The sequence below is a fragment of the Anser anser genome (genome assembly GCF_964211835.1).
Source record: "Anser anser genome assembly, chromosome: 26".
In the NCBI taxonomy this organism is placed as follows: Eukaryota; Metazoa; Chordata; class Aves; order Anseriformes; family Anatidae; genus Anser; species Anser anser.
Window position 1 is genome coordinate 3,915,153 of NC_139747.1, and position 24,772 is coordinate 3,939,924.

The window sequence follows — 24,772 nt, forward strand, 5'->3', positions numbered from 1 at the left end:
ATTCTGGCCAGCTGGAAAGGGTGTTGAGCCCCTTACCTAACCCAGGACGGTCCCTGCCACAGCCCTCTGTACCTTTGGGGTGAAGGGGCTCCTAAATATTCTGGGCAACTGGTCTTCAGTATCTTTCCACATCCTCTAGTGGCACGGCATAAAGCAAGTGGTCTGTGTCAGTACAGTCCAGTACAAAGCCAATGGCTCTGTAGTGACTTCTATCAGCTGAGGATCTGCCTTGATATTTTCACAACAAAGGGCAGCAGAGAAGGAGAGTGAAATTAAGGGGGGAAAAAAAAAGACCAGAACAGGAAAAATAAATAAAAATAAAATTGAAACCTATCTATTCCTGGCAGGAACTGAAAGCAGAGAGAGGGAGAGATTGTTCTTACACCCAGGAGGTCCTGTGCGTAATAGAGATAGGCACCAATTTAAGATGCTCCATAAAGCTGCAGCCTGGATAAGAGATCTGCAACACAGATTGCATAAGACAGATTTTTGTTTGAAGGTTTGGGTGTTTTTGGTAGACATAGAAGATAAATGTTAACCCTTTATCAGCAGAAGCAGAATAATCAGTTATATCTCCTGTTTTTAAGCTTCTGTGCTCGCTTATGTTATTATTTGAAATCCTCTGGTGCTTAACACTAGTGAAACATCATGGTGCCACTGCTGTGGACAGAAGACAGAGCATGCTGCCCAAACGAAATCCCGACTCAAAGTCTTGGTTCTGCAGTTTCAGTGTCGCTCCAATCCCTGTGCAGAATCAGGCTGTAAAACACGATTGAGAAACACCTCTCCCTGCCTTTTCAGTCAAATAAACTGCCTGCCTCCACACCTGCTGATATTTTCCTTCAGCATAGCTGAAATGTCAATAAAAATATTTCCATTAGACTTTTTCGATTTTTTTTTCCACCAGGATTTCTTTATTATCTCATAGGTGTCAGGTGCAAATTGTGCACCAAGGACACTGCCTACAGGCTGGGAGCTGCAAGCCTGCACATGCAATCCTTCACTTAGGAATTTGCAAATTGGCTTCCCTGTTTAGTATGAGAGAAGGTTGTTAAAGATTTAGCAGACCTATTGCCAAAGAACTACTTTGGGAGATTGTTTTTTTGATCAAGTCTGTCTTCCATAAAGTCTCATTTGAATGCTGTTAACACACATCACAGACACTGATGACACTGAATTATTTAATGCTACACACCTATCTAAGATGAAACCTTGCAGATCAAAAGAAAATGTTTACTTCAGTTGTATGTGGTTTCTATATACACGATACGGGGTGATGAGACAAGAACTGGAAAATATTATGGGAATCACCTAATAGGAATTAGTATAAATTCCTTTTGGCGGTCCTTCACTGCCTCTTACACACCTGATTCCCAGCCTTTTCTGTCCTCTGACAACATTGCCTGTCTGCTGGCATGCCAGCTCTCAATTCACAGACTGCTGTCCTTAATATTATTCCTGCTCAAGTCCCAGTGTGTTTTGGTGTTTACTTGTTTTGCAATAATAAAAGATGATATGGCTATCCACAGAGCGAACAAAAGGGCCCTATTTTCCCCTGTTGTTCAGGGTGAGTGGATGATTCAGAGAATTTACGAGACAGAACTTTGCTCGTGGGTAACTGGTCTTCATTCCCTTCAGCTTGACAATGACCCAAGCTGGCCACCATCCCATGTCTGCTCCACGTGAAAGGAGCTTGCAGACTTTGTTCCATTCATTTTAGGCTACTGAGACACTAAATTAAAGTTTAACTAAAGGTCCAGTTGGTTTTTACTCCAATATTTTACAAACTCTTGAGATCCTCCATTGTTCAAGCAGGTAAGAAAAATGACAAAGTCCATGGAAAAAAGTAAGCAGGAATTGTCTCTTTGCCCCCATTTCTTGATGGTTTGGATATCATACATCATATGAACCTTCTAAATAGACAAAGCCATGGTGGTCATGGAGCAACAGTAAGGATGGAGCTACACCTTTTGCAAGATGCCATTATTTCCAAAATTTGTCTCCTTACCTTTGTGCGACTAAAGACTAAAACCTCTAGATAGAATCAGTCTCAAAAGAGGCACTTGTGCCTTCTTCCTCTCTTGTCCTGGTGACAGCTATGAGCATTGTGTGATCCACACACCAAAACTACAGGAACGCATCAGTAAAGATAAGGACATAATCAGATCAAAATGCTGCACTTGTCTGCTCTCCCAGCTTCACCGGTCTCCCATGTTCTTTCTGGGGAAAAGCAAGGGCACAGGTTCAATCTAAAAAGCCCCAGCTAGTCTGTGATCGAGCTGCCTTCTCCATCTAGTAAAACTGAGGTGGCAATTAGGGGCTTTGGGAGCATCTCTGATACACAGTTTCAGATCCTCACAGAGTAATTTCAGATAGGATGGGAACCCATTACCTTAAGAAATGAGTTTTGAGATCATATCAAACATTTCATTACAAAACTGCAGAGAAGTGAGTTGTGAAGCCTTACTTGAACAATTAAACATCTCAGGAGTACTCTAAGCCATGTTCTATAAGCCCTTGCAACGAAAACTAAGACTACACATTGAGACCAGTATACTCTTTTCAGTGGACAAACAGACTATTTTTTTTTTTCATAAGTATCCAACGTGCGCTGAGCTGGGCAGAAGTCTAAAGTTCTTTTGCTAGTGCAAAATTAGGCTGAAGACCTTGGCTTGAATGTCTTCATGAAGGCAGATACAAGACCAATGGACTAACAAATACAGAAATTAATTTTATGTATTCTTCACCATTGCCTGAAGTTGTTGAAAAGCATCTGTGGAACATGCATTATTAGCACGAAGGCGCTGCTTTTGCACAGTTTGAGGAAAACACTACTATCAGATCCTTTGGATGCCTTGTATCATCAAGTAGAATCCATGTAAAGCCAATTAAAACCTATTTGTCAAAGGGTAGAACTAACATCATAATACGCATGGTCTGCTCACAGCTCACTAGCTGTTACTCGAAGTCACAAATCACAATAACTATTCTGTTGAAATTGTAAAAGAGAAGCTAGAAATCCTGCTAAACTCAATGAGCCATTAAATAGTTGACAATATTCTTTATAGAAACCTAGAATAGTTAATTAGTCCCAAAATACAAATGGTGAGCATGAATAATTACCACCATAGATTTCAATCAAGATACCCAAGGCTAGATCTGCAGCTAGCATAAATTGACATTGCTTCATGTACAGTGTCAGCTTATACCAGCTGTGAGCTTGGCCCTAAAAGGTTCGTTTTGTGCTTAAAATACGGGGGTCTTAGATGAAAACACCTTGGTTCTGTTCCCAATGCTGCCATTGACTTGTCGCACAATTTTCATGTTTTTCCTTCTTATCAAATTGCCTACTTGTGTTGTGTTTGTCAGCTCTGTTCTTAACACATACAAAGGATCTGTATATTCCTTCATCTTCCTCAGTACGGTAGCTTCCCCCAGCCACACACTACTGTTGCTTCTGTCCCTGCACCTCTTATCTCTAGTGCTTCATCCCCTTCCCTCTCCTCTCCTCTCCTTTTTGACATTTCCAGGCTGGCATTTCTCTCTTCAGACCAGTGAGGCTCTGCTTATTGACAGATAGAACATTCCCCCCAAATTTTGTACTGATGAGATGTGACATTCAGAACTTATTGCATTATACAAAAACAAACAGAGAAATGCCATCAAGTTGAGTGCAGGGAATTGCTCAACCAATTAATATTTGCATATCCTTGGATGAAAGATATCAGTAGTACAAAGTATTGTTATTAATAAAAGCCCACAGAGAGTCTTCTGTAAGGCAAACACAACTAATGATGTGTCTTGCTTTCTGTCTTGGCACCCTACCAAGCTTCACGAAACACCAGCTTCTTGCTCAACCAAGAAAATCTGGTAAAGTTTGAGGGGGGTTGGATGGTCAAACTGGGAGACAAAGTTGTGAACGGAGGAAAAGTGTCTGCACCTGTATCACCACAAAGATGTCACGTTGTGACACCATGCACTGAGTGTGCCAGCAGAATTGTCCCTTCCCTGAGATCCCTGCCTTCATTTCCCTTACGCACTCTTGAAGGTGACTCTTCTTCCAAAAACTAAACCGAAGTGCTCAGCTACATGAAGATAAGCAAAACTCGAACATTTCTTGGATCAGGATCTCAGGACTTCTCACTCCATAGGAAATTTGTTCTGCAACCCTTTCTGCAAAAGGGAAATTCTGCAAACCTGCACAAGGCATCAGCGTGAGCAACATCCAGCTTTCAACCTTTTCAACCTTTTTCAGTCCTGTCTAGCTAGGGCCTGTGAGCAACCTGGGTGGTGGTGATCTGAAACAGTCTTAACCAGCTGAAAAAATGCCTATTTAGTTGCAGCAGCTAAATGACCCATCACGTATCTGTCTTTTAAAATGAAAATAGGTGCTTGAGCGTGGTATATTTGAAGACTCTTAAGTGGTTTCTTCCTCTTTTACTGCCGCAGTGTCCATGGAGAGCCAACTGCCAGAATGTGCTCATACAAATACACTTGCTACAGTAAACAGCTGCAGGCAATCTGGTGCACCCAAGGACCTTGTGTTGATTCTGCACTACTCTTTGGAGGATTTGTTCCTCCTTGCAAATTTGAAGATGTGAACCAAGGAGGGACCAACCCCTTTTTCCTGTACATTAGCTGGCCTGAGGCCAGCCATGCAAAATGTATTAATAGAAACTGACAATGTTGTACGACTACACCAAAAAAAACAGAGAGATAAAAACATCTGAAGGAAATAATACTTGAAGAGGAAAAAGGGTCAAATGGTGGTTCTTTTCAGGGGTGTTACTGTAACATTGAGTTTCAAAAAAGAGAATTTGTTAGATTTCCTGAATATTGAAGAAAGTAACAAAGGAAAAAAAATCTGAAAAATCTGCATTAGCATTGCCTTATTGTCCTTAACTTGAAGCACAGAGTTCTCAGTCATTTCAACAGGAGTGTTCACGTGGTTAAAATGAAATGCATCCTCCACGTCTTCATTCAGGGCCTCAAGGGCAATGATAATGGTCTTATGGATGGCAGTGGTCAGGAGCCAGCTGCTGGCATGAACTGCGATCTTAGAAATTCAGAGCCTGGCCACAAACTCTTGCCAACCTTACAGCGATAGACAGTGGCGCTAAGTTGGAGACAGTAGCTAGATCTTGCTTTGATATGACCGCTTGGTGTTCTCAACAAGGACTCAATGTAGGGAGTGAGGGACTCTTTTCTTGACACCATAAACATACTAGGAGGTCACTTTTAGAACTACAACATTCCTCTCCCTCTTTCTTCCATTGCCACCCCTTCCACCTACTCCCACCTCTCTTACACCTCGCTCCCAGTACATTTGCAGCACCTGTACTGAGGGGGCACTGCTCTGACACATCAGCCACGCCAGCATTTCAGGAAGGAATTGAGAAACCCCAGGTAAGGAGTAAGGCTCCTGTACTGGTGCAGAAGGGCAGGATGACTTTGTTGCCTCCAGTGAGCAGGAGGGCTCAGATCCCCATCCCTAGCAGGAACGCGCTTGTACTGGAACTGATGGGAACAAAACAAGGGTGGAGTAATTAGTGAGGGTACAAGAAAGCAGCATTAACAGGATAGGTTCCTCCTTGGTGTAAGGGGACTGATACTGTCACTGTCCTCTGAACAGTTCTTCGAGGAGTTGAATCTATAAAACCTCCAACAGATAACTCCATCTGGACTCAAATGGCACACTCTGGCATAAAGCTTCATTAGCTTTAGTGGCAGCTTGCTCCGTCTGGGTGAAGTCCATGTGGAAGACTACTCTGATTTGCTGCTAGAAGCAAGGGCAGAATCAAGCTCTGTTTGTGCAAACTATTATTATTATTTGAACATCTCTGCTTACCAAGTTCCCAGCTTTCTGCCGGGACTGGCAATGAGCAGGTGACTGTACCAAGAATTTCCTTGTAGGCACTTGGCTTTAGTTTCTCTTTCTAAAGACCCTACCATTTTTCCTGTTGAAGTAGTATCAGATAAGTGACATTTAAAGCTTCAATAGCTTAAAATAATAAGAAATATTTTTAAAAATAAAATGAAAATATATAAATAAAACCTTGGTGGCAGTGCTGGGACAGGCTTAGCCAGTCATTATTATTGCTTTGACTTGAATTCAACTAAAATTTTGAGTTGCACAGTCATAAATTCCTACTGAAGAAGAAGAATATCAATGAAATTCCAGTAAGGGGTCGCATAACCCCTCCCCCCTCCCCCATCTTTGAAATAACGCAGTGCTACTGATTGGGCCATGATAGGCACCAGCTTTGAGTATTATACGTAGCAAATAATGTGAATTTTCAGAACAGATGTCCCTAGAGAAAGACTGCAGATAGAGGGAGAGAATTCGGATGACATTGCACTTGACATGTGCAGAGAGTAACGAGCATTGTTGGATTTGAACAACTACTTGGCAACTTCAGCATGGGAGGGATTTCAACAATGTTTACCTGCTTTTAGGGCATTGAAAAAGAGCAAAGGTTTTCAAGAGAGACATTCAAATGGCAAAAAAAAAAAGCTACTACTAATAAAAAATAACTGATCATATTAGAACAGAACAGCAGAAATTCTCAAGTCATGCCTGCAACTTTTCTGATCTACAGCTCCTAACCTCGGCTTTAGCTGGCTGTTCTGAGCAATGAAGTGCTGTCTTAGACACAGCCTAATTAGCTCTGAAAAAGCTGATATGTCCAAAAGAACAGCACATATCCATGTGGAAGATCCAGCTTCTGTCCCAGAAGCCCAGCAGCCACAACACGGCAGCGTCAGTTTGGAGTAATTAGTGCAAGGCTGTTTGCAGCAGGGAGGTCAGCTCTGGTATCCCCGTACAGCTTGCATCAGGCAGTATCAATATAGCTTAGTGATAGAGAATCTGTCAAGTTATTTCCAGGGTTAACAACTCAGACTGTTAAAAATATAAATTTCATGTGTAGCCTGAACTTGGCTGCTTTCAGGTTCCTACTCCTGGGTCTTGCTATGCTTTTGTCAGATAGATTAAATAGTCTGCTATGATCAGAAACATCCTCCCCACATGGACAGTGATAAACCATGATCAAGTTACCTTTAGAAGGATTTTCTTCTTCAAATAAAAGTAGCAGGTACTCAACCACACTAGGGCTTCTTCCACCAAGAAGATAACCTTACAGAGAATGCTTTCAAAGCTACAAAGGACCATTTAAACGCTCATTTCCCGCTGAAAATCAGGGGCTCCTGGGTGTCTTACTCCATTTGTTAAACCTTGAAAGTCTCCTCCCCTGTCTTGGTCAGCATTAATGGAAAATAATAAAAACATCATTTAAACGTGGAGTGTCAGAGAGGTGATTCAATTACCAGCCCTAGCTGCCACAGTTACCAGCAAATTAGAAAGAAAAGAAATACAAAATAATCCTTTTCCATTCCCTTCTATTGTGTCAGGACGGTTCCTCCCTCCTTGTCTGGTGAGCGATTTTGAGAACCTCTCCCATCAGTCTCTGCTAATTTGCCAGGTAGAGACTGCTCCGAAAGGAAATAGGGGAAGGGAAACAGAGGCAAAACAGGCCACCTTAGCTCTTCTGCAACGCTTGGCAGGACGTGCAGAATGATCTCTTACTGGATGCCTGGCCACGTTAGTCACCCAGCAGCAAACACAAGGGATACAGAGAAAGGAAGGCAAAGGAGAGAGCACAACCCATCTCCTCTGTGCCCGCTGGTCCTAGGGGACAGCTGTCAGGAGCTGATGGTTCCTAACAAAACCTGCAGAGGAGAAACACACATCACAGCGGCTTTAAAAACAAACACACAATGAAAATGATACGTTGCAGGTGCACAAAATAAAATAATCCCCGATTTTAAGGGGAAAAAACCCGCTTGCCTAGCTACCACGAGAGGCCCTACCTGCTCTGGTGCATCTTTCTGTCTTCCTGGATGCGTCTCATGCATTCAGTAAAACTGCTTCGGTATTTTCTGTGTTGCAAATTTGAAAATTGCAACTCTGAGAGAGGTTTTTGAAATGCGCAGTCCAGACCCAGGGCTGGACTTGGCCAAAAGGCATCAGAGGAACGGAGCTGAGGAGATCCGAGTGCAGGAGCCAGATGCAACTTGGAAAAGGCACCTTTCTGCAGTGTTGGGCACGTCATTTAACTTCTGCATGCCCGTGATTCCCATTTATAGTGTTGATTTAAGAGCATTTTCATAATTTTAAGACCAGAAAATAGGAGCTTCAGAATTACCTAGGAAGAATCTTATTTCAAAAACTGTTAGTTAAATTGACAGATGCTTTCTCAGGGCTTTGACGGTGATTTCTGTCGAGCGCACACATAAATACAACCACACATTTCGCTGAGGCTCCTTCAAGCCCTTCCACTACACCTGTGCTCCCTGGAGCCTCTCAGGACAAAGCACTTGGCTACAAATGCCACTTCGTGGTGCTAGAGCCCTACAGACCCTGCCTTGGATGGCCACCGTGCTCCTTGCCGAGCGGTGCTGCACGCCGCGGAGCAAGCTCCTGGCTGCCCTTGCCTGAGGAGCCCAACCAGTAATTAATCATACAAAAATATAATTACCTCAAACCTCAGCAACCTAAAAATCAGTCTGAAGAAGAGTTGTTTGCTCTGGGCCGTCTGTTTCAAAGAATACCCAGATGACAGGAATTACAAAAGCCTGAAGAGGAAATCATGTAAGGGTTCGATGCCATTTCTCAGAAGCTTTCTGACCTCATCTCTCCATCCCTCTCTTATTTATACTTGTGATTGTATCCCTTTCCTGCTGATTATTATACCTCTTTGGTTCTTGTTAGCTGACCTCCAACAGGCACATGTTAGGAAGAAAGCATGCATGAACTTTTCAAAATCAGCTTTGCTCTCCTCCAAGGAAAAGGCCACTACCTTAATGGCTGCAACTGCCTACAATTTTAATGAGAAGAGGAAGCCTTTCTTTCCATTTTTTTTTTCCTCCATAGGATGTCTAAGGTCCAGGCCCAGTGCTAGTTAACAGAGGGGAAAAAAAAAAGCCCTCCCACTCCACAAGAAAAATACATTTAATTAGGTAGCACAGTTCTAATGCCTCCAGTGCTCTTTGGTTTAATCTTCGCAGTTGTCCATTTTTGATGGAAAATTTGTGCTGATTTCATGGTGGCTGCTTGGAAGAAAGTCACCACACTTCATGGTTATTTCATAGCTTGGGGTGAAGGGAATGGTGAACAATGATTTAATTAGGTTTCTGTAATAACACCTCAATTTCCAAATGGCTGAGGTTTCTGTAATAACACCTCAATTTCCAAATGGCTGCCTATATGTATTACCATGAAAGAAACACAGCTCCTTTATTTCCGTTAATTCTGTGACTTTACTGCTGATGGAAACTTAGAAGAGACTGACAACAGAAACTAAAACAGAGACTCTTTGCCTGCTGAAGGGGGATAACGTCCACGAGAGCCGTTCATGCTCCCACTCGCTGCAGCCCCATCCATGTGCAACATCTGTGCCCATCCGCAGTCAGCGCAAGCACCGACAGCAGCTGCAACGCTGCTGGATCGAGCCCACCATGAGAACAACCCTGAAGAAAGGAATAGCACGAGGCACTGATCAGCTAAGATAACTCAGATTACAGACGGAGAAGAAGGTCAGCCAAAAAGCTTGTGGCTTCCCCTCACTCTGGACTTCAATTCCCCAACCCAACACGTCTTCCAAAATCCTGTCAATGTAAAATATCTGCCTTCCACCAACACACACCACTCCATAAAATAGATGGCGTATTTAAGCTGTGAATTCCACGAGATGGCATATATACAACTGAACAAGTCTTGATGATCTATCTTGTCAATAGGACTGGATCAGAGTGTTTATGGATGTGTTACCATTGACATAAATATCAAGGAAAATAAAACATAACTAGACCCCAAAGAAAAACCCAATCAGTAGTGTCTGCCTTCTAATTCCTCATTAGATAGAATGTCAAAGCCTCAGCTTACTGTACAACCACTCCATCTGTTCCGGCCTCTAATTTCACTATGAATTGAAATAAACATAATTCCTGAAAATGTAAAAACATCTCAGATTTCCAAGCTCCTTTGTCTCTTCGCAAATTTTTATAGCCTCCTGTTTGGCACAGTGAGCTTTTCAAGTGCTACCAAGCTGATTATATTAGAGAATACTACAAATTGGATAACTCAAAACCCTCCTAGAGAGCTCTCGTAAAACTCCATGGTTGGATGGAAACTGGAACAGATGGGCAAGCTCCACCAAGCGCTATATTAACCCTGCTGTTCTCTGACTGGTGGCCAACAACACATTCAGAAAGTACAGATCTAAAAATAAGTCTCCAAAACAGAAGATGATCCAAAGCTTTTAACACACGGTGGCAAGGCAGATGACCACTTGGTGACATAGTTTTGCTATGATTACAACCAATTCCTTCAACAGAAAGGCAAGTTTTTCAGCTTCTCGGTGTTTAAAAGAGAGAAAGTATTTAAAAGGAAAAGGCATGTGTCAAGGCAAATTGGTTGCCACTCGTCCATTACAGCTGAAATACTTCAACCATCACCTCATTACATACAGAGTAATAGCAAAGAGTGTGCAACGAGGGCCATAATTGGACTAGAGAAATGGAGCAGGAGTCCTGGGGGTAGATTCGCAATGCTCCAACCGGTGCAGCTCTATAAAAATCTCTCTATTTTTGCTACCGAGTACACAAATTCCCACTGAATTCAAAAGGAGCTTTGGGTATCCAGAGCCTTTTAATCTCTGCCCATTTGAAGTTTTAAATACCCATCTTTCCTCTGTGCCACCAGGGAGTTGAATGACGTGCTTTCACAGTTGGCCTGTGAGTTCTTGGATACCACGGGGTGAGACTTCCAGAGATGTCAGAGCAATTCAGACAACCCTGAGATGCTCCGGAAGGGTCAGATTTGGAAAACATTCTGTCTCTTTACAGCAAGGACCCTCCTGTTGTGGAGACTGATTTCTTCAGCAGGCTGCCTGTGCAAGGCAGCAGTTTCAGCCCAGCAGCATGGACCACTGCAGATCCATCTCACCCCCATTCACAGGGCACTATTCAAACACCTGCCAGGTAATATCCTCAGCCACAGCATCTCCTGCTGGGCAGACACCCAACTGCTTTACACCAGCAGCACAATACAAGCAATTCAGCCCTGTGCGCCTTTGGTATTGCCCTAAAAGCCAGCCATAGGGGAATAGCCTAGCCCCGAAAAAAAAAAAAAATCCATTTAAAATCTATTGTTTTTCCGTGATTAGGTATCAAAAAGACTCGTCTTGCAGTGAGCTCCAAACAAGCAGATCCCTGCATTTGTTTGTAGATGCAGTTTGTACAACGATCATTCCCCCAAACAAACAAAACAAGCTCTACTCTTTATTCTTTATGCTGACAGGCAGGAAGGCTAATTGTTTAGAATTGCATTTCAAATGTCCCAGTTGAGGTAAGTGCCAGGAGGTAGAGGTAAATCACACAACTACCCACTTGCTGCCTCAGAGTTTAAATAAATAGAAATATGGGACTAATTAATATTTAGGAAATGCAAAACTTGTCATCTTAAATCAGGCTGAAACACAATAATCACATTAAGTGCTTACTTCAGCAAAATACCACTGAAATGCTAAGTGTTAGTGAACTACGTGCGTATTTATCCACTTAATTGACTTCTGGCTCCGACAGAACTCTATTACCCAGGAGTTAGAAGGAAATTTAATTCTGATCTGTGTGTTTGCACTCAAGGACTTCTGTTTGACTTCGGCTTATTTTCAGTTGCAGAACCGAAGGGCTACATTTTTCCAGATGTAATAGTACTAAGTTGAGCAACAAATGTGACATTTAGCTTTTCATGTGATGACCTTCCCTTCAGAGTCTGGAAGATTTTTCATCCTGTTCTACTTCAGTTTCACTTCCAGATGTCCTTTATAGCAGCTGCTTGGTGCATTCACGCGCACAGAGGCTGGTAGGAAGTCCTAATGCAAATAGCCAACTACACTCAATCTTTTCTTAGGCTAAGTAGGCAGCCTTCATTTTATTTGGTACCTAAGTTTTGTAATATAGTGTGCCACTGACGTGCCAACATCAGCTGTGTGCTCCCTTCCTCAACATAATTTCCTCACATTAGAGAGGCTCAGAGGGGGAAAACAGAAAGTTTTAGCTCTGTGCAGTAATTGTCTGTTTGACCACCATTTCCCATACAGGCCACAAATACAAAAACCCAATGCCACTCCATTTTTTTGCAGGGTACTCTTGCACAGATGCCTTCAGAAGGCACAGTTCATGTGACAGCTTGACACAGCAGATAGCTGTACAATGCCTCTCCTAAAAGCCAGGCTAAAAAGAACGCAAACATTTAATAATCTCTCTGCTTTAACAGGAGGAAGTGCGATCACATAGCTCATCTGACAGACTCACATTTGCTTGCTCTGGGTTTCATAGCCGACTGGGACCTCCGGCTGCAGGCAGCAAAGGTCTGCATGCCAGCAGCTCGGAGCACTGGGCACTTCCAGGGGATTTCTCTGCACTCTTCCTGCATGTGCTCTGAAAACCAGTTTGTTTCGTCCCGTAGGAACAAGGCTTGAATGGCCCTGCTGCTCCTTTCAGTTCTCCTTCTACGTGTGACACATTTAAATATTTAACAAGTTCATAAGGTCTCTGTCACTGCCTAACTTGCCTGTGTTAATACACTATGAAAATCTTCACATTTCCTGCTTGTCACCCTTCAACACGAAACAAGATCAGCTAATTGTGCCTCAGATTGAAAACCGACTTCAACAGACATTGTTCTCAGATTTATCACAGACGGGACTAAACAGAGGAACATAAAAACATTTACAGGATTGTCAGGACACAGGACTTCATAGATTAAAGACAATGTCTTGAGTCACATGAAGAAGTAAAACAAATCAATGCTGCCTACAACATGCAAGGAAATCTTACCGAGATCAATGGGACTCCCATTGCAGGATCACTGTGTCTTGAACCAGATCTTATTTTAGCATCTATTTCTGAGTGTTTTCAATGCAATAACCTGGCCTAGAGAGAGTCGTTCGAAATTCAGTACTCCCAGCCCAGGCACTGCTGTTAAGGGACAGACGCTGATGCCAGTTTTTGATTCAAGAAAATCCCCCATGTAAGAGAAATGCTCACAGGTAACAGAGCAGGGGGAGCTGGTGCAGTGAAGGGGAGCACCTGAGAGGGGCCAGCATGAGGAGGCCGACAGCGAGGTTAGACAGGAAGCAAAAAAGCCTCAGAAATAGCAGTGTTGGGAGAAGCAACGTAAGGGATCCCTTGCCTAGCTCCAGTGCTCTGAGACAAGCCATCTGCAACCAAACTGCTCTCCTTCTCTGCCTCAAGGAAATAAAATAAAACATAGGGAGCTGTTTTGCTGCTCAATGAGGAAATTGAGATAAGGTTCGTGCACAAAGCCAAAGCGACACTCCTGCTTCACTTGAAAACAGAAATCGATGTTTCAGATCCCTTTTAGAGACCATCAGATAAAGAGAGTGCCTTTGATTTCCACTCTGCGAGGACAGGTATGGAACAAAGCCTTTGATGGACACTCCAGCCCCTGTCAGGGCCTGCACTTTACACAGCACCGGCGGGGCTTTGCAGGCTCTGTCCTGAGGACAAATGCTGCCCCCAGCCTCCACATTTTCAGCTCTGGCCTGCTGCACCTGACGGCCAATTACCAGAAGGAGCTTGGGGCAGTGCAGATGCAGAAGGAGGAAGGGCACGAAGTGCTCTGTCCCAGCCATGTGCTCTCCGAGAGCCGATGAGGCCTGCTCGGTGAGGCCAAAGCCAGGGAACATGGCAGGAACGAAGGCCGGACAAAGAGGAAGCACCGGTCACCAGTGGCAAGAGGTGGCCTCCAGCAGAGGCACCTTCCTGCACTGCAGAACAGTCACTTGCACTGGCAGAGTTAAACCCTCACAGCGATGAAGGACAACTGCAAAGGCTTCCCGTGTCTGCATTTGGGGTGTCTTTCGCAGGCCACGGGCCTTAAAAATGCCTGTGTAGCAATGCAAGTGCTAAAGCAACACTTCAATAATCCTGCTCAATGTGCTTTAACTTTCTTTTTCATGAAAATAAGCCACAGAAAAGACCCTCAATGAGTTGCAAATACAGCCTGGAAAAGCTCATTAAAGGCAGAGCCTGACAAAGTCATTATTATGTATATGTCAAGTTTAATTCTGCAAAGAAACAAATGCCATTAGTGCTCTCTCAGGAATCAATACACACCTCGTATCTGCCTACAACAGGGAACAAAAATGATGGGGGGGGGGGGGGAATGGAACAAACCACCACACACGTTTGTGAAGTCTAAGTACTCAGACTCCTTTATTTCCATACTATCCCTACTTGAGTCATTAAGAGACATTTGGTACTGTTTCCAGCCATGAAGACTTGCCGCAGGCCAGGATTAATGAGTCTGACTTCTATTGACTCAATTGCACCCAGATCAGAAACGCTGGAACTCCAGCCGAAGTTCCCACCGTTTACTTCTTTCTTCTTTCCCCGTCCAGCCGCGCGACCCTGCGCAAATAGCCCCCTGCACTTTCCTTCCACAACTTGGAACAAATCACGGAAAGCCGAACCGCAAAATTCCCCACACAGGGAATTTTCTTGTAGTTAGATGTGTGTGAGCGTGTACAAAAGCACAGAAATGCATACATCTCTATATAAGTCAGCGCTGAATTAAATGCACAGTAGAAGAAGGGGGACTCAGTGCTGCAATAACACAAAGTGTTCGTTTTATAGCATCAACTCCAAAACAAAACCACAAAGCCAGTATGTCATCGAAGCTGCCTTATTTGCTGCACAATCAGTCTTACAAAGCAGTCAGAAAGTCTGCAAAGAAAAGGAGGGGTTACAATTCACAGGTTTTCCAGTTAGTCTCTCTTCTCTTGATTTATTTAAATAAACAAATGCTCATTAGGCAGGTCAAAAGAGTGGCTGAAAGTTAAGGACACCATCCTACGATTCAAGATCAATTCCTTATTAAAGGTGTCTTTTTTTTTCCTGTGTGAACTAGAAGTGACTAAAGCCTGTGTGCCTCAGTTTCCTTGTAAAACTGAGCTAATAGTTTCCTACCCTACATGTTCAAATATCATGGTAGTTGCTATGAGCAAGTAACATACAACATGCTTAACATATAGTACTAACAACCCTTGTTCTTTTAACTATGCATGCCTGCACTGGGACATCTGAATTTTTTAATTGCTTGTTCTGATATTTTCAGCTGAAAGACTTTTACCTGCAACTCAGTTTATCAGTAAAGAAATGGGAAGAACAGCTGCATCCCAAAAGAAGGTCCTGACAAGGAAGACAAGGTACTTATTTACTCTTTAGCCCTTCTTTTCAAGAGTCAAAAAAACACCTATAAGGATAATTAAACTTAATGGGTTTGAGTACAAACATCACATCATTCTGCACTGGATCTCAGATGAGCTCAAGACAAAATTCCTTGCACAGTAACCTCCTTGTTCCACACACCTGTGCACTTTGTAAATGGCTCCATATGCTTAATCGAAAAGAAATCTAATTACCTTAATTTACTTCATCCAAAAGTAGAAGAGTAAACTATATGTTTAATTATAAACTTTCCACTTCGGGCAGCTATAATTAATGAGTCAAGGAATCATGCAATATGCCTAGAGCAACCTTTATTACTCCTGAGGTACCCAAGCACCACTCATGGTTTAGAGCGAGTCACTTCCTATTAGTATTAGGAGCCGAAGTGCCTACCTAAGGCATTAATCATGGAGTGCTACAGCTCTAAGACTTTTAATTATGTACAGTGTGTATGCTATACATGGATTGCACACACACAGTGCAATGTTAATAAATAGCCTTCCTGGGGCTACCAAGGGCCTTGGTTTGGTTTATTTCACATTGTTAACTTTTATGCAGACGTGGGCTAGGTTGTTAGAAAAATGAGACCGTGATTCCCAGCACTGGTCCCGTACAGTCTGGACCGAGCTGCAGCTTGCAAATATTGAAGAGCGTGTACAGTCCGGAGGGTGGGATGCTGATGGGGGAGCTCTGCGACTTCCTTCAGCCAGCTTTCTCCCCTCTCTGAGAGCATCTTGCCTCCAAGCCCCCTCGACAATGGATTTCTCTGTACGTCTCTCTTCTGCCTCTCCCTAGGTTCTGAGCTAGAATTTCGGGGTCAATTTATTATTATTATTTTTTTGCTTGTTTTATGTTGAAATGACATGTCAGGCCGCATGAAAATAATGATGTCAAGCAAGTTATAATTCCCTCCGTGCTCTAGAGAAAACACTATAGAAGAGACTAGACGGTCTCCTAGATTCACCACATTTGATCATGAATGAATGGCTTTAACTGAGCTCATTTTTCTCCACTGCAAGGAGAGCCAGTGCTCTTCTTGAGCACAGCTAGGAAAGCTGACCTCCAGAGGACTCTACACAGCTATTAGCATGAAGAAAAAAAGGCTTTGACAAAGTATAGATACAAACAGAATAGATGGGGAAAGGGAGAGGAGAGGTATTTATGTAATTACATGGTTTGTGTCAGTGCCAAATGGGAAAAGTCAGTGATAACAGGTAGGATAATTGCTAGCCCAGAAGAGAAATAGAGCATCTTTGGTAGCCAGCTGGGCTTATATTTGAACATGGAAAACAAACACAATTTAAAAAATAATCTGCAAGAACAATCAGTTCAATATTTTCCTTTAGTAAATTATAACAAAATAAAGTCTCTAGAGTATGCCTTCCCCAAGATCCTCAGCTATTTTTTTTCCACAGATCTACCTTTTGTGCACTTCTGTCATTTCCCCTTCCAACGCTACAGAAAATGGTGCAAGTGCTTTCCAGGCACGGCCTTGTGTGCTGGCTCCATGCAAAGCAAACAGGTTTGCTTAGGCCAAATATTTGCTTGTGCTGGTTTTAGCTGCACTGATTTCAACAAGCTTTCAAAGGACAATGACTGCAGTCAACGGGGCCTCTGCCAAGTCATGCTAGCTGAGGCTCCAGACCTGTGTTTCAGGGTGCGAGCTGCCTATATTGCTCTGACTTTCCCTGCTGGATTGTGGTTCCCTGAACACCTTGGGCACAAACAAATTCTGAAGCTGAAACCAGTGGCAGAATGAACAAGGCATCCAGCTGGGAGACGTTTACTGTTCAGTACAGGTTCACCTGCATGACCGCAGATGGTGAAATCAGTGGAATATCACCCGCAAGAACCACCACTACCTATCCGTGTCTGGGCAGAAACCACCTACAAATATGGGACACAAGCTCTTAAAAAATTTCACCACACATCTCTCAATTTCATTTTAAAATGTTACAGATGCGTTATTAGCCCCCATTTATGTCTCTGCTCCTGGTATAACCTTGCCTGTAATGCCTACCTAAAAAGCATGTTTGAGCTCGCACTGTATAGACTTAATTAGAAAAAAAAAACTAATCTGCATGTTTAAGAGTCTCACAGACTGATTCTCAAATCTTGTTTCATCAGGGCATCACAGAAAGTACAAGAGCCCAAAGGATCTCTCTGTAATATTTATACCCTGCTATGCCTGCTTGCCCAAGGCTGCTGAAATTTTCATTTGAAGACGAGGCAGTAAAAGCAAGCAGTTTGTACACCAGGAGTGTGTGCACCAAAAAGGAAAGGGGGGACCTAACTCATCTCAGTTCTTGTTGGACTCTCAGCATAGATTTATACATAATTCTTTTATTCTCAACAGGTTCTTGAACAAGAAACCTGTGAGAGAAAAGTCAATCAGCCATTCACTCCGACACTATAATCTGCCTACCGACTACCTTATGAGCAGCTGTAATTGTAAAAATCTCTCCTTTGAAACTCAGTAGATAACTGCCTTTGTTCTTCAAGTGCATCATGCATTATTCCTAGGTTCATGACAAATGCCTCTGAAGAAAAGATCTCCAGAAAGCCCTGTCACACTGACTACGTTCTGAAGAGCTCTTGAAGTATTCATACAACGCTGTAAAGCATTTCCAAGGCAGCCTTTACACATCTGTTACTTGAGGCCACCCATTTGGTTTCAAGTATGTGAACCGTTCCTCCAGTTTTAGGTGCAAGACTGCCTCTTGTTTTCACGTGTGTTCATTACGGATACTCCCTCAAATTGAGGAAAGAAACGAAGGCCTGTCTGTACAGCTGCCTCGAACAGCTTTGCACCAGCTGCACTTGTCCCTGGTTGCTCCCAATAAACAAAAATTATTCAAAAATACTCTTCTGGTCATCACAACACTAGACCCAGACCCCCTGTGAAAAAAGGGGAACATTTTTATCCCTCTTCTAGGGCTTGCAAGGAAGTTGCTAAATGACTAACCAGCATCACAGAAGAAATCTTGAGAAAAGCTTTGAAACAGTCTTACCAGTTTAGGCTAGTCCCCCAAACACCTTGGCTTCCTAACAGATGAATGCAGAAAACAAGCAAAAAGGAACCAAACTAATAAACTTTTAATAATTTCTCCTTCTGGGAGCGGCTAGGGATACCTTTGTATGCAATGAGAACCAAGAACTTCTTTCGTCCTGCTTGAGTTCTTGGATTCTTTCTGATGAGCTTGGACCCCACTGAATTTTCGACAGGAGCTCCCCGATAACACACCTCTCCTCTCAGCGAGGACAGCTTCCTGCATTAGCAGCCACAAAATCCCGACTCCTATTTTCCTCTTTCTTTTTTTTCGTGCTCAGCCATCTCTGTTGCCGGCTGATTACTTCGGAGGCACCAGCAGCACGCAGCCCCGTGAACCCTCCCGCGATGAAGCAGCGACACCGAGGTCCCACTTGCAGGACAGGGCCCCTTTTACGGTGAGAGCATCTAGACAGGCAACTGGTTTATAGCTGCAATATACAGTAATTCAGATAATAACTCTCAGGAAAGACTTGGTACCAGGAAAAATGAGTACCATCGGCAGAAAATAAAGTAATAAGCTAAAGGAGACGTTTCACAGGTGATCTTTACAAGATGGGTAGCCTGGAGAAGTCCATTAAAGAGACCATGAGTGTCTTTCTTCACTAACATGCCCGAAATCTAGCTTTCCATCTCAGTCTTTTACTCGCTGGCAATTTCTTCAAAGTGCAGTCTAACCATGCTGACCTTAGCTTGCCCTTTACAACGAAAGCTGTGTGGGCTGTAATGCCGGAGCATCAGCCCCACCGGACTTGCTTTGGTGCTGACCCCACTTGCTCTCTGCTCTTGGTCAGACAAGCTGTCAGCGTTCCCATCCTACGACACGCTGCTCACCCCAATTGTTCGAGTGCTAAGAGACTGTATTACAACAATGGCCTCGGTCACCCACTGTGCTGTCGCTTTCCATGGGACGTGCAGCAGGATCTTATGGCTTTTATAGCTTCATTTCAAGTACGTGGAAACTCCAGGCTGCTTCCCCTGTCAGCGTGCTGCTGGAATGAGAAATCTCGGCTGGGATAAAGCACAAATTCAGACGTGATCCCTATTCTAGATCAGGAAGTAAATGAGACAGCTAAGTGGTGTGAAAAAGGATCCTCCTCATTTAATGGGACTTAAGAGGGATGGAGAAATTTGGGTAAAGTTGGAACGAGTCGTGTGACAGAGCCAAGGGTCGGGCTCAGACCCCACTGTTCTGGGCCACTGAATTTGCTGACAAACCCTGAACTGGCAAGGGGTTCAAGCAAAAGGGATAAAAAGCAAAACAACAAAGCAAAAAAAAAAAGGGTTCCTCCAAGAACAGAAACACCTCTGATGACTTCTCCACATGGAGGGGTTTAACAAATGGACTGCTAATTACCTCAAATGAGTGAGTTGGCCATAAATCACGGTTTAAGCATGGGCTGACCACCTGACACCTGGACATCATTCCCGAAGGTTGGTGTAGGGAAGGACCAGATGCAGAACTGCATTTTGCAAGTGGCTCAGCAGGCTGCACCGTCTGCAAGAATCAGCCATCAAGGACCGTGAATGGCCCTTCAGGGGAACTGCGCCACAATCAGAGGAACCCCGATTTGAATTTCTTTTAGGCTGAATCAGAAAAGTTTCCAAATATTTCTTAACTCCAGCATGGTTAAAAGCCTGGCTCCCGTGGTTGGAGCCATGCCTCTACTGTGAGCATCTCCCAGTGGTGCTCAGTGCTTGCCAGAATTACCCCCTTGCCCCCTCTGACAGCAAGTATTTGTGAAAATAGAAGCACTTAGTTGAGCAGGGAACATTTTCAGTTAGCATAAACTTGCGTGACTCCTGTGAAATCAATCAGGCTACTTGGATTTTGATCCTCTGTACTCCCTCCCACACTCCTTTTCCCAGTTTCAAGAGCAGACCTACATAATGAATGTCTATAAATGTAAATTAGCACGTAAGCACTAATAATTACTATATTTGATCACCTGTAAGCAGCTACAGTTTTATATTTGTGCTTCTTGATGTAAAGAAAAAAGAAGAACGTTTTAGGCACAGTTATTCTTTAAGAAATGTCTCAAAAGACTTTAAATGATAGATCCTTAGATATCTGATTTTATTATTATTATTATTTGGTCTTGATTAACTGTTTCCATTTATGACATTTACTACAGAAGAAAATGGTGGTTGTCAAATGGATTAAACCTCTGTCTTTAAAAGTTATGCTTCCAAACGACACTTAAAAGACTTCTCTTCCACAAAGTTTGTCCATGATGAGCAGGATCAGGACTCCCCCTCTACCCCTGAGCTTCTAAGCTCAGTGAGCTGTGAAATAAGATGTAGTCCTTGCTCCACACAACACACAGTTTAAATACGCACCCTTAACACTCCCCAAATCAGGCATGATTTGCATTCTATAGATGAAGCAATGAGGCCAAAAGAGACAAAAAGACTTGCTCCCAGTCCTGAACTTGCTTGGGAGTAAAGCCTAAATTTAAACTTCTTTTCAGCTCCAATGAAAGGGCAGAAAAAATGACTCCCCACAAACAACAGTTCATTATCTGACCAAGTTCTCAATTTGATATTTCATAGCAGGTATTTAGTGCTATACACAAAGAATATGAAAGGAATGACTGATGGTTACTTTCTCTTTTCTCTCCTTCACTCTCACCTGAAAAATCTAGCTTAGACAGATTTTTCATGGTCCATAAAATCTGTCTCAGTTGAACAAGTACATTTCCACGTAAGGAGCCATCTCATGCACACTCTGCTGATAAAAACTGAATAGTTGATAACTGATTATATGCCAATCACAGCATCATGGTTTGTTGGCTTGCAGAAGACAGGCATGTTTCTGAACCTTATTATACATGATCCCCAGAACTCTTTCTTTCAAAACAAATTCCATGTGGTGTGGTGAAATGCCTGCAAACTTCAGAGAAGCAAACTAATTTCCATTTCAGAAAAAAAAGAAAAAGATGAAATGAAGCCCCGGTTAACTTTTCTGTTCATTCAGAAACATTACAAATAGAAGAATAAAGAAAAAAGAGGAGAGGAACACATATTAAGGCTATTAGGGTTGGGCTTGAGTAAAGAGAAGAGGAATTTGGCTTGGTGGTGGAACATGCAATAAGAGTGACTTTACCACAGTGGGCTCTGCTGCAAAACCTGAAATGCGGCCAGAATGCTTCAGAGAGGTTTTCAAAACCATAGTGGTGAACTAATCTTACAAATGATAGATAAACCTCGGTCATATTTGCTTAGGTGAGTACTTCTGCTTCACTCAGTCCAAAGGCAGCACGTCAGAAGAGAAGGATGGTCTTGAGGTTGTCCGAGTTGTTCACAAGAACTGCACTCAGAACTTGGACCTGGCAAATTCTTGGATAAATTCAGACTTACTGCCTTACAGACCCCATATGTGGCTCAGCTTTAGGAGCCTAATGCAGTAAGCCAAATAGCCACCTAGACTCCATATTTCCCTTATATTCAAGGAAAGGCAAGATGTCCCTCAGAGCAGGAGACTACACCACTAAACAACATGCCGAAGAGTCACTCCTTGTCTCATAATGAGTGGAAAACCCTCTTCTGCCACCACATTGACTTCATCTTACTAGCTGACAATTCCTTGGTGCGGGGATTTACTACAGATTTCCATGGCTTTACCCCAGACAGACTTCATGAGACGTCGGAGTCTATTCCAACCCCTCTACAATCATGTGAATTCTTTCGAATTAGCTTATTGGGGTCTTAGCTGGGAGTTAAGTTCTGCACCTTCTGCTCATATCTGAGCTAAAGATGATGATCACGGCATTTATTGGCTATAGTATCTCTTTTTTAGTACATTTATTAATGACTAATCCTCATGTGAGCGCTAGGCACTTTTGTGCTAGTCTTTTCATGCTTGCATTCATTTAACCAGGGCCAGAGATTAATTTCCCTTGCATTATCATTGCAGTGGTGACCTGCAGTAAATGTTGAGTTATGGCCAAACTTATCACGAGATACTGTTGCTGTTCATCATATCCAGCAATAATTCTCATTTTTACTCCATAGCTCAAAAATGGAGAAGCAGCGAGATTCCTACAGTAAATCTTGCAAGATATTGTCTGTTAACATTTAATGCATGGCACCATGGCATAGTAAATAATTCCTTTTGTGAAACACCTAGAACTTATCCCATTTTATTATTCTTTGAACACTGGCAAAGACAAAACCAAAATCCAGCTTGTCTTGGGTATTAAATGATATCACTGAGATCATAAACTTCTCCACCTCACATGTACTAGCGCTGAGTGACATTCAGCTAGAAAATATGGATATGCATTTTTAAGGGCCCCAATGCCTCCCTCCCCCTTTTGTCTTTCTGGACCTCATCGTCCCCGTGTGGTGTGCACTCTGCCTTCCACAGCCATCTTTAATGTCTAGTGCTATATACTGTAATGAAACTACTTACAATCAGACGCTGAAAAGTCATCAATTTAATGACTTCACAGAGCATAATTGGTATTGTAACATGTACACTAAATAGCTGTTTGAGTGAGACACAGCTTCATTATCTTCACCCTGGAATCAAATTGCCCCCTCCCAAATGAAACAATACAATTCAATTAAAGAGATTATTTGCTTCTACAAAAATTTCTCCATACCATTTTTGTTTCTTTTAAACATATTTCACAGATTCATCTAAGCTGGAAAAGACCTTTAAGATCACCAGGTCCAACCACCAAGCTGACCTACAGAGTCCCATCACCGAACCATGTCCCTTAGTGCTGCATCCACGCATCTCTTAAATACCTTGTAGAGATCCACCAAATTGTTTATACTCAGATATATCCCAGACATGAAAGCTTACAAAACAGCCTAAAGGCTGGTCCAGCTTGACCAGTTCTGCCTCTGAGTGGCAATAAGAGATGCTATTTAGGCAGAACATCCAAATCATGCCATTTCTTTGGTCTGTTCTCACATTTCCCCTGCATCCAGGATCGCTGTATTAAACAACTCTTCTAGCACCCATTTATGTATCAATTGTCTACAAATTTGTCTAATCCATTTGAACCTCCAACACTGTTTTTCTCTGCAACCTCCTGTGATAGCAAGTGCCAGAAATCCACTACCCTCAGAGTAAAGAAGTATTATCTGTTTTAAACCAATCTCCTAATTTTTATAGTGCTGAAGTTATGCCTAAAATATTCAGATTTTTACCTGCCTAAAAAGAAAGTGGGCATTAACAGATTCAAGCATTTGAATTTTAAAATGAATTATTGTTTCTTCTATTATTTCAGACAGAAAAATGAAAACCAATGGAAAAGCACACGACTGGAACTCACATATGATGCAAACACAAACTTCAATCTAAGTATGCATTTAGAGGGCTTGAGGGAAAAATACCAGTAAGGAAAAGGAGTATCCACATGGAATTCAATAACTAAGGTCACACAAAATGGCTATTTTACATGTAAAGTGAGGGTACAGAGGGCAGGAGAGAAAAACAGCATGTGATGGACCCAAAACAAACCTCAAACTCACACCACAATACATATTGATAATGTGCATCTTCCTTTTCCTTGGGCTTTTGTGCCTTTAAAAACAGAGGATAAATATTTACTCTGCTGAACGCACACAAAATGACTATGCTGTGTGCTACTTTTAGCCAAATTTCATCTTCTCAGTATAGTACTGCAACAAGATACCATCCCATATTTGAACATATGCTTGCTTCATTAGCACTTTCACTTGCAGGGGATAGAGATTGAATGCAGTTTCTGTGAACACTGCAAAAGATGTATGCCAGTATAGATGGAAACACTAATACCCCGCAGTGACAAATCACTGTTTTATTTTAATCTCAAAGTTCTTTATCATGGATTGAAATAATCCAATTTTTCATGAAAGAGACTCAGGCACATACAGATCTAATCATCATAATTGAAAATAATAATTTTGTTGGAAGAATGTGTTAAGACTGATCAATAAGAAATCTTCGTGGTAGGCAGCATACAAACAAACTAGTAGCAGTAGCCAATTCCTGTCTCAAAGAGCTTATGACCCAAATATGAAAGTGTCAGTGACAGATCCAAAAGCAGAACCTAAAAACAGAATAAAAAAGGCCCTAAATGGAGCCAGATGGACCCTGCCCAGTATCCTGCGGTGAGATTTCTGGAAAGGAATAAATAAACCTCAACACTGACATCTTACAAAATGCTACTGGTTTCAAAGCTTGTACTGCTTTCAAAGACTTGATTTTCTGTGCTTGGTATCAAAGTCCACCACTGGAACACCGAGACATACAAAAATGTAGCAAATTTATCAGTAAGAATACCCAATAGAAAAGTGTTCGTGATGCCTATGGAGAAACTGGACTTTCCCCTGGGATGAGAGAAGAAACAGGGAAAAGAATGATTCTGGGCAATTTGAAAGGACCTCAGTGGAAAGTTTTCCTAAGGAAGC

General features: G+C 42.5%; 1 protein-coding gene and 1 long non-coding RNA gene across 2 annotated transcripts in view; one reads left to right on the plus strand and one right to left on the minus strand.

Annotated features, from left to right (window-relative positions):
* Positions 1-24,772, minus strand: part of LOC310886875 (uncharacterized protein) — a 198,591-nt gene that overhangs the window by 39,545 nt on the left and 134,274 nt on the right. The gene's annotated exons all lie outside the window — the stretch shown is intronic.
* Positions 9,154-11,955, plus strand: LOC310886877. Its single transcript, XR_014575533.1, has 2 exons — positions 9,154-9,188; positions 9,226-11,955. It is a non-coding gene; the product is annotated as an uncharacterized lncRNA (long non-coding RNA).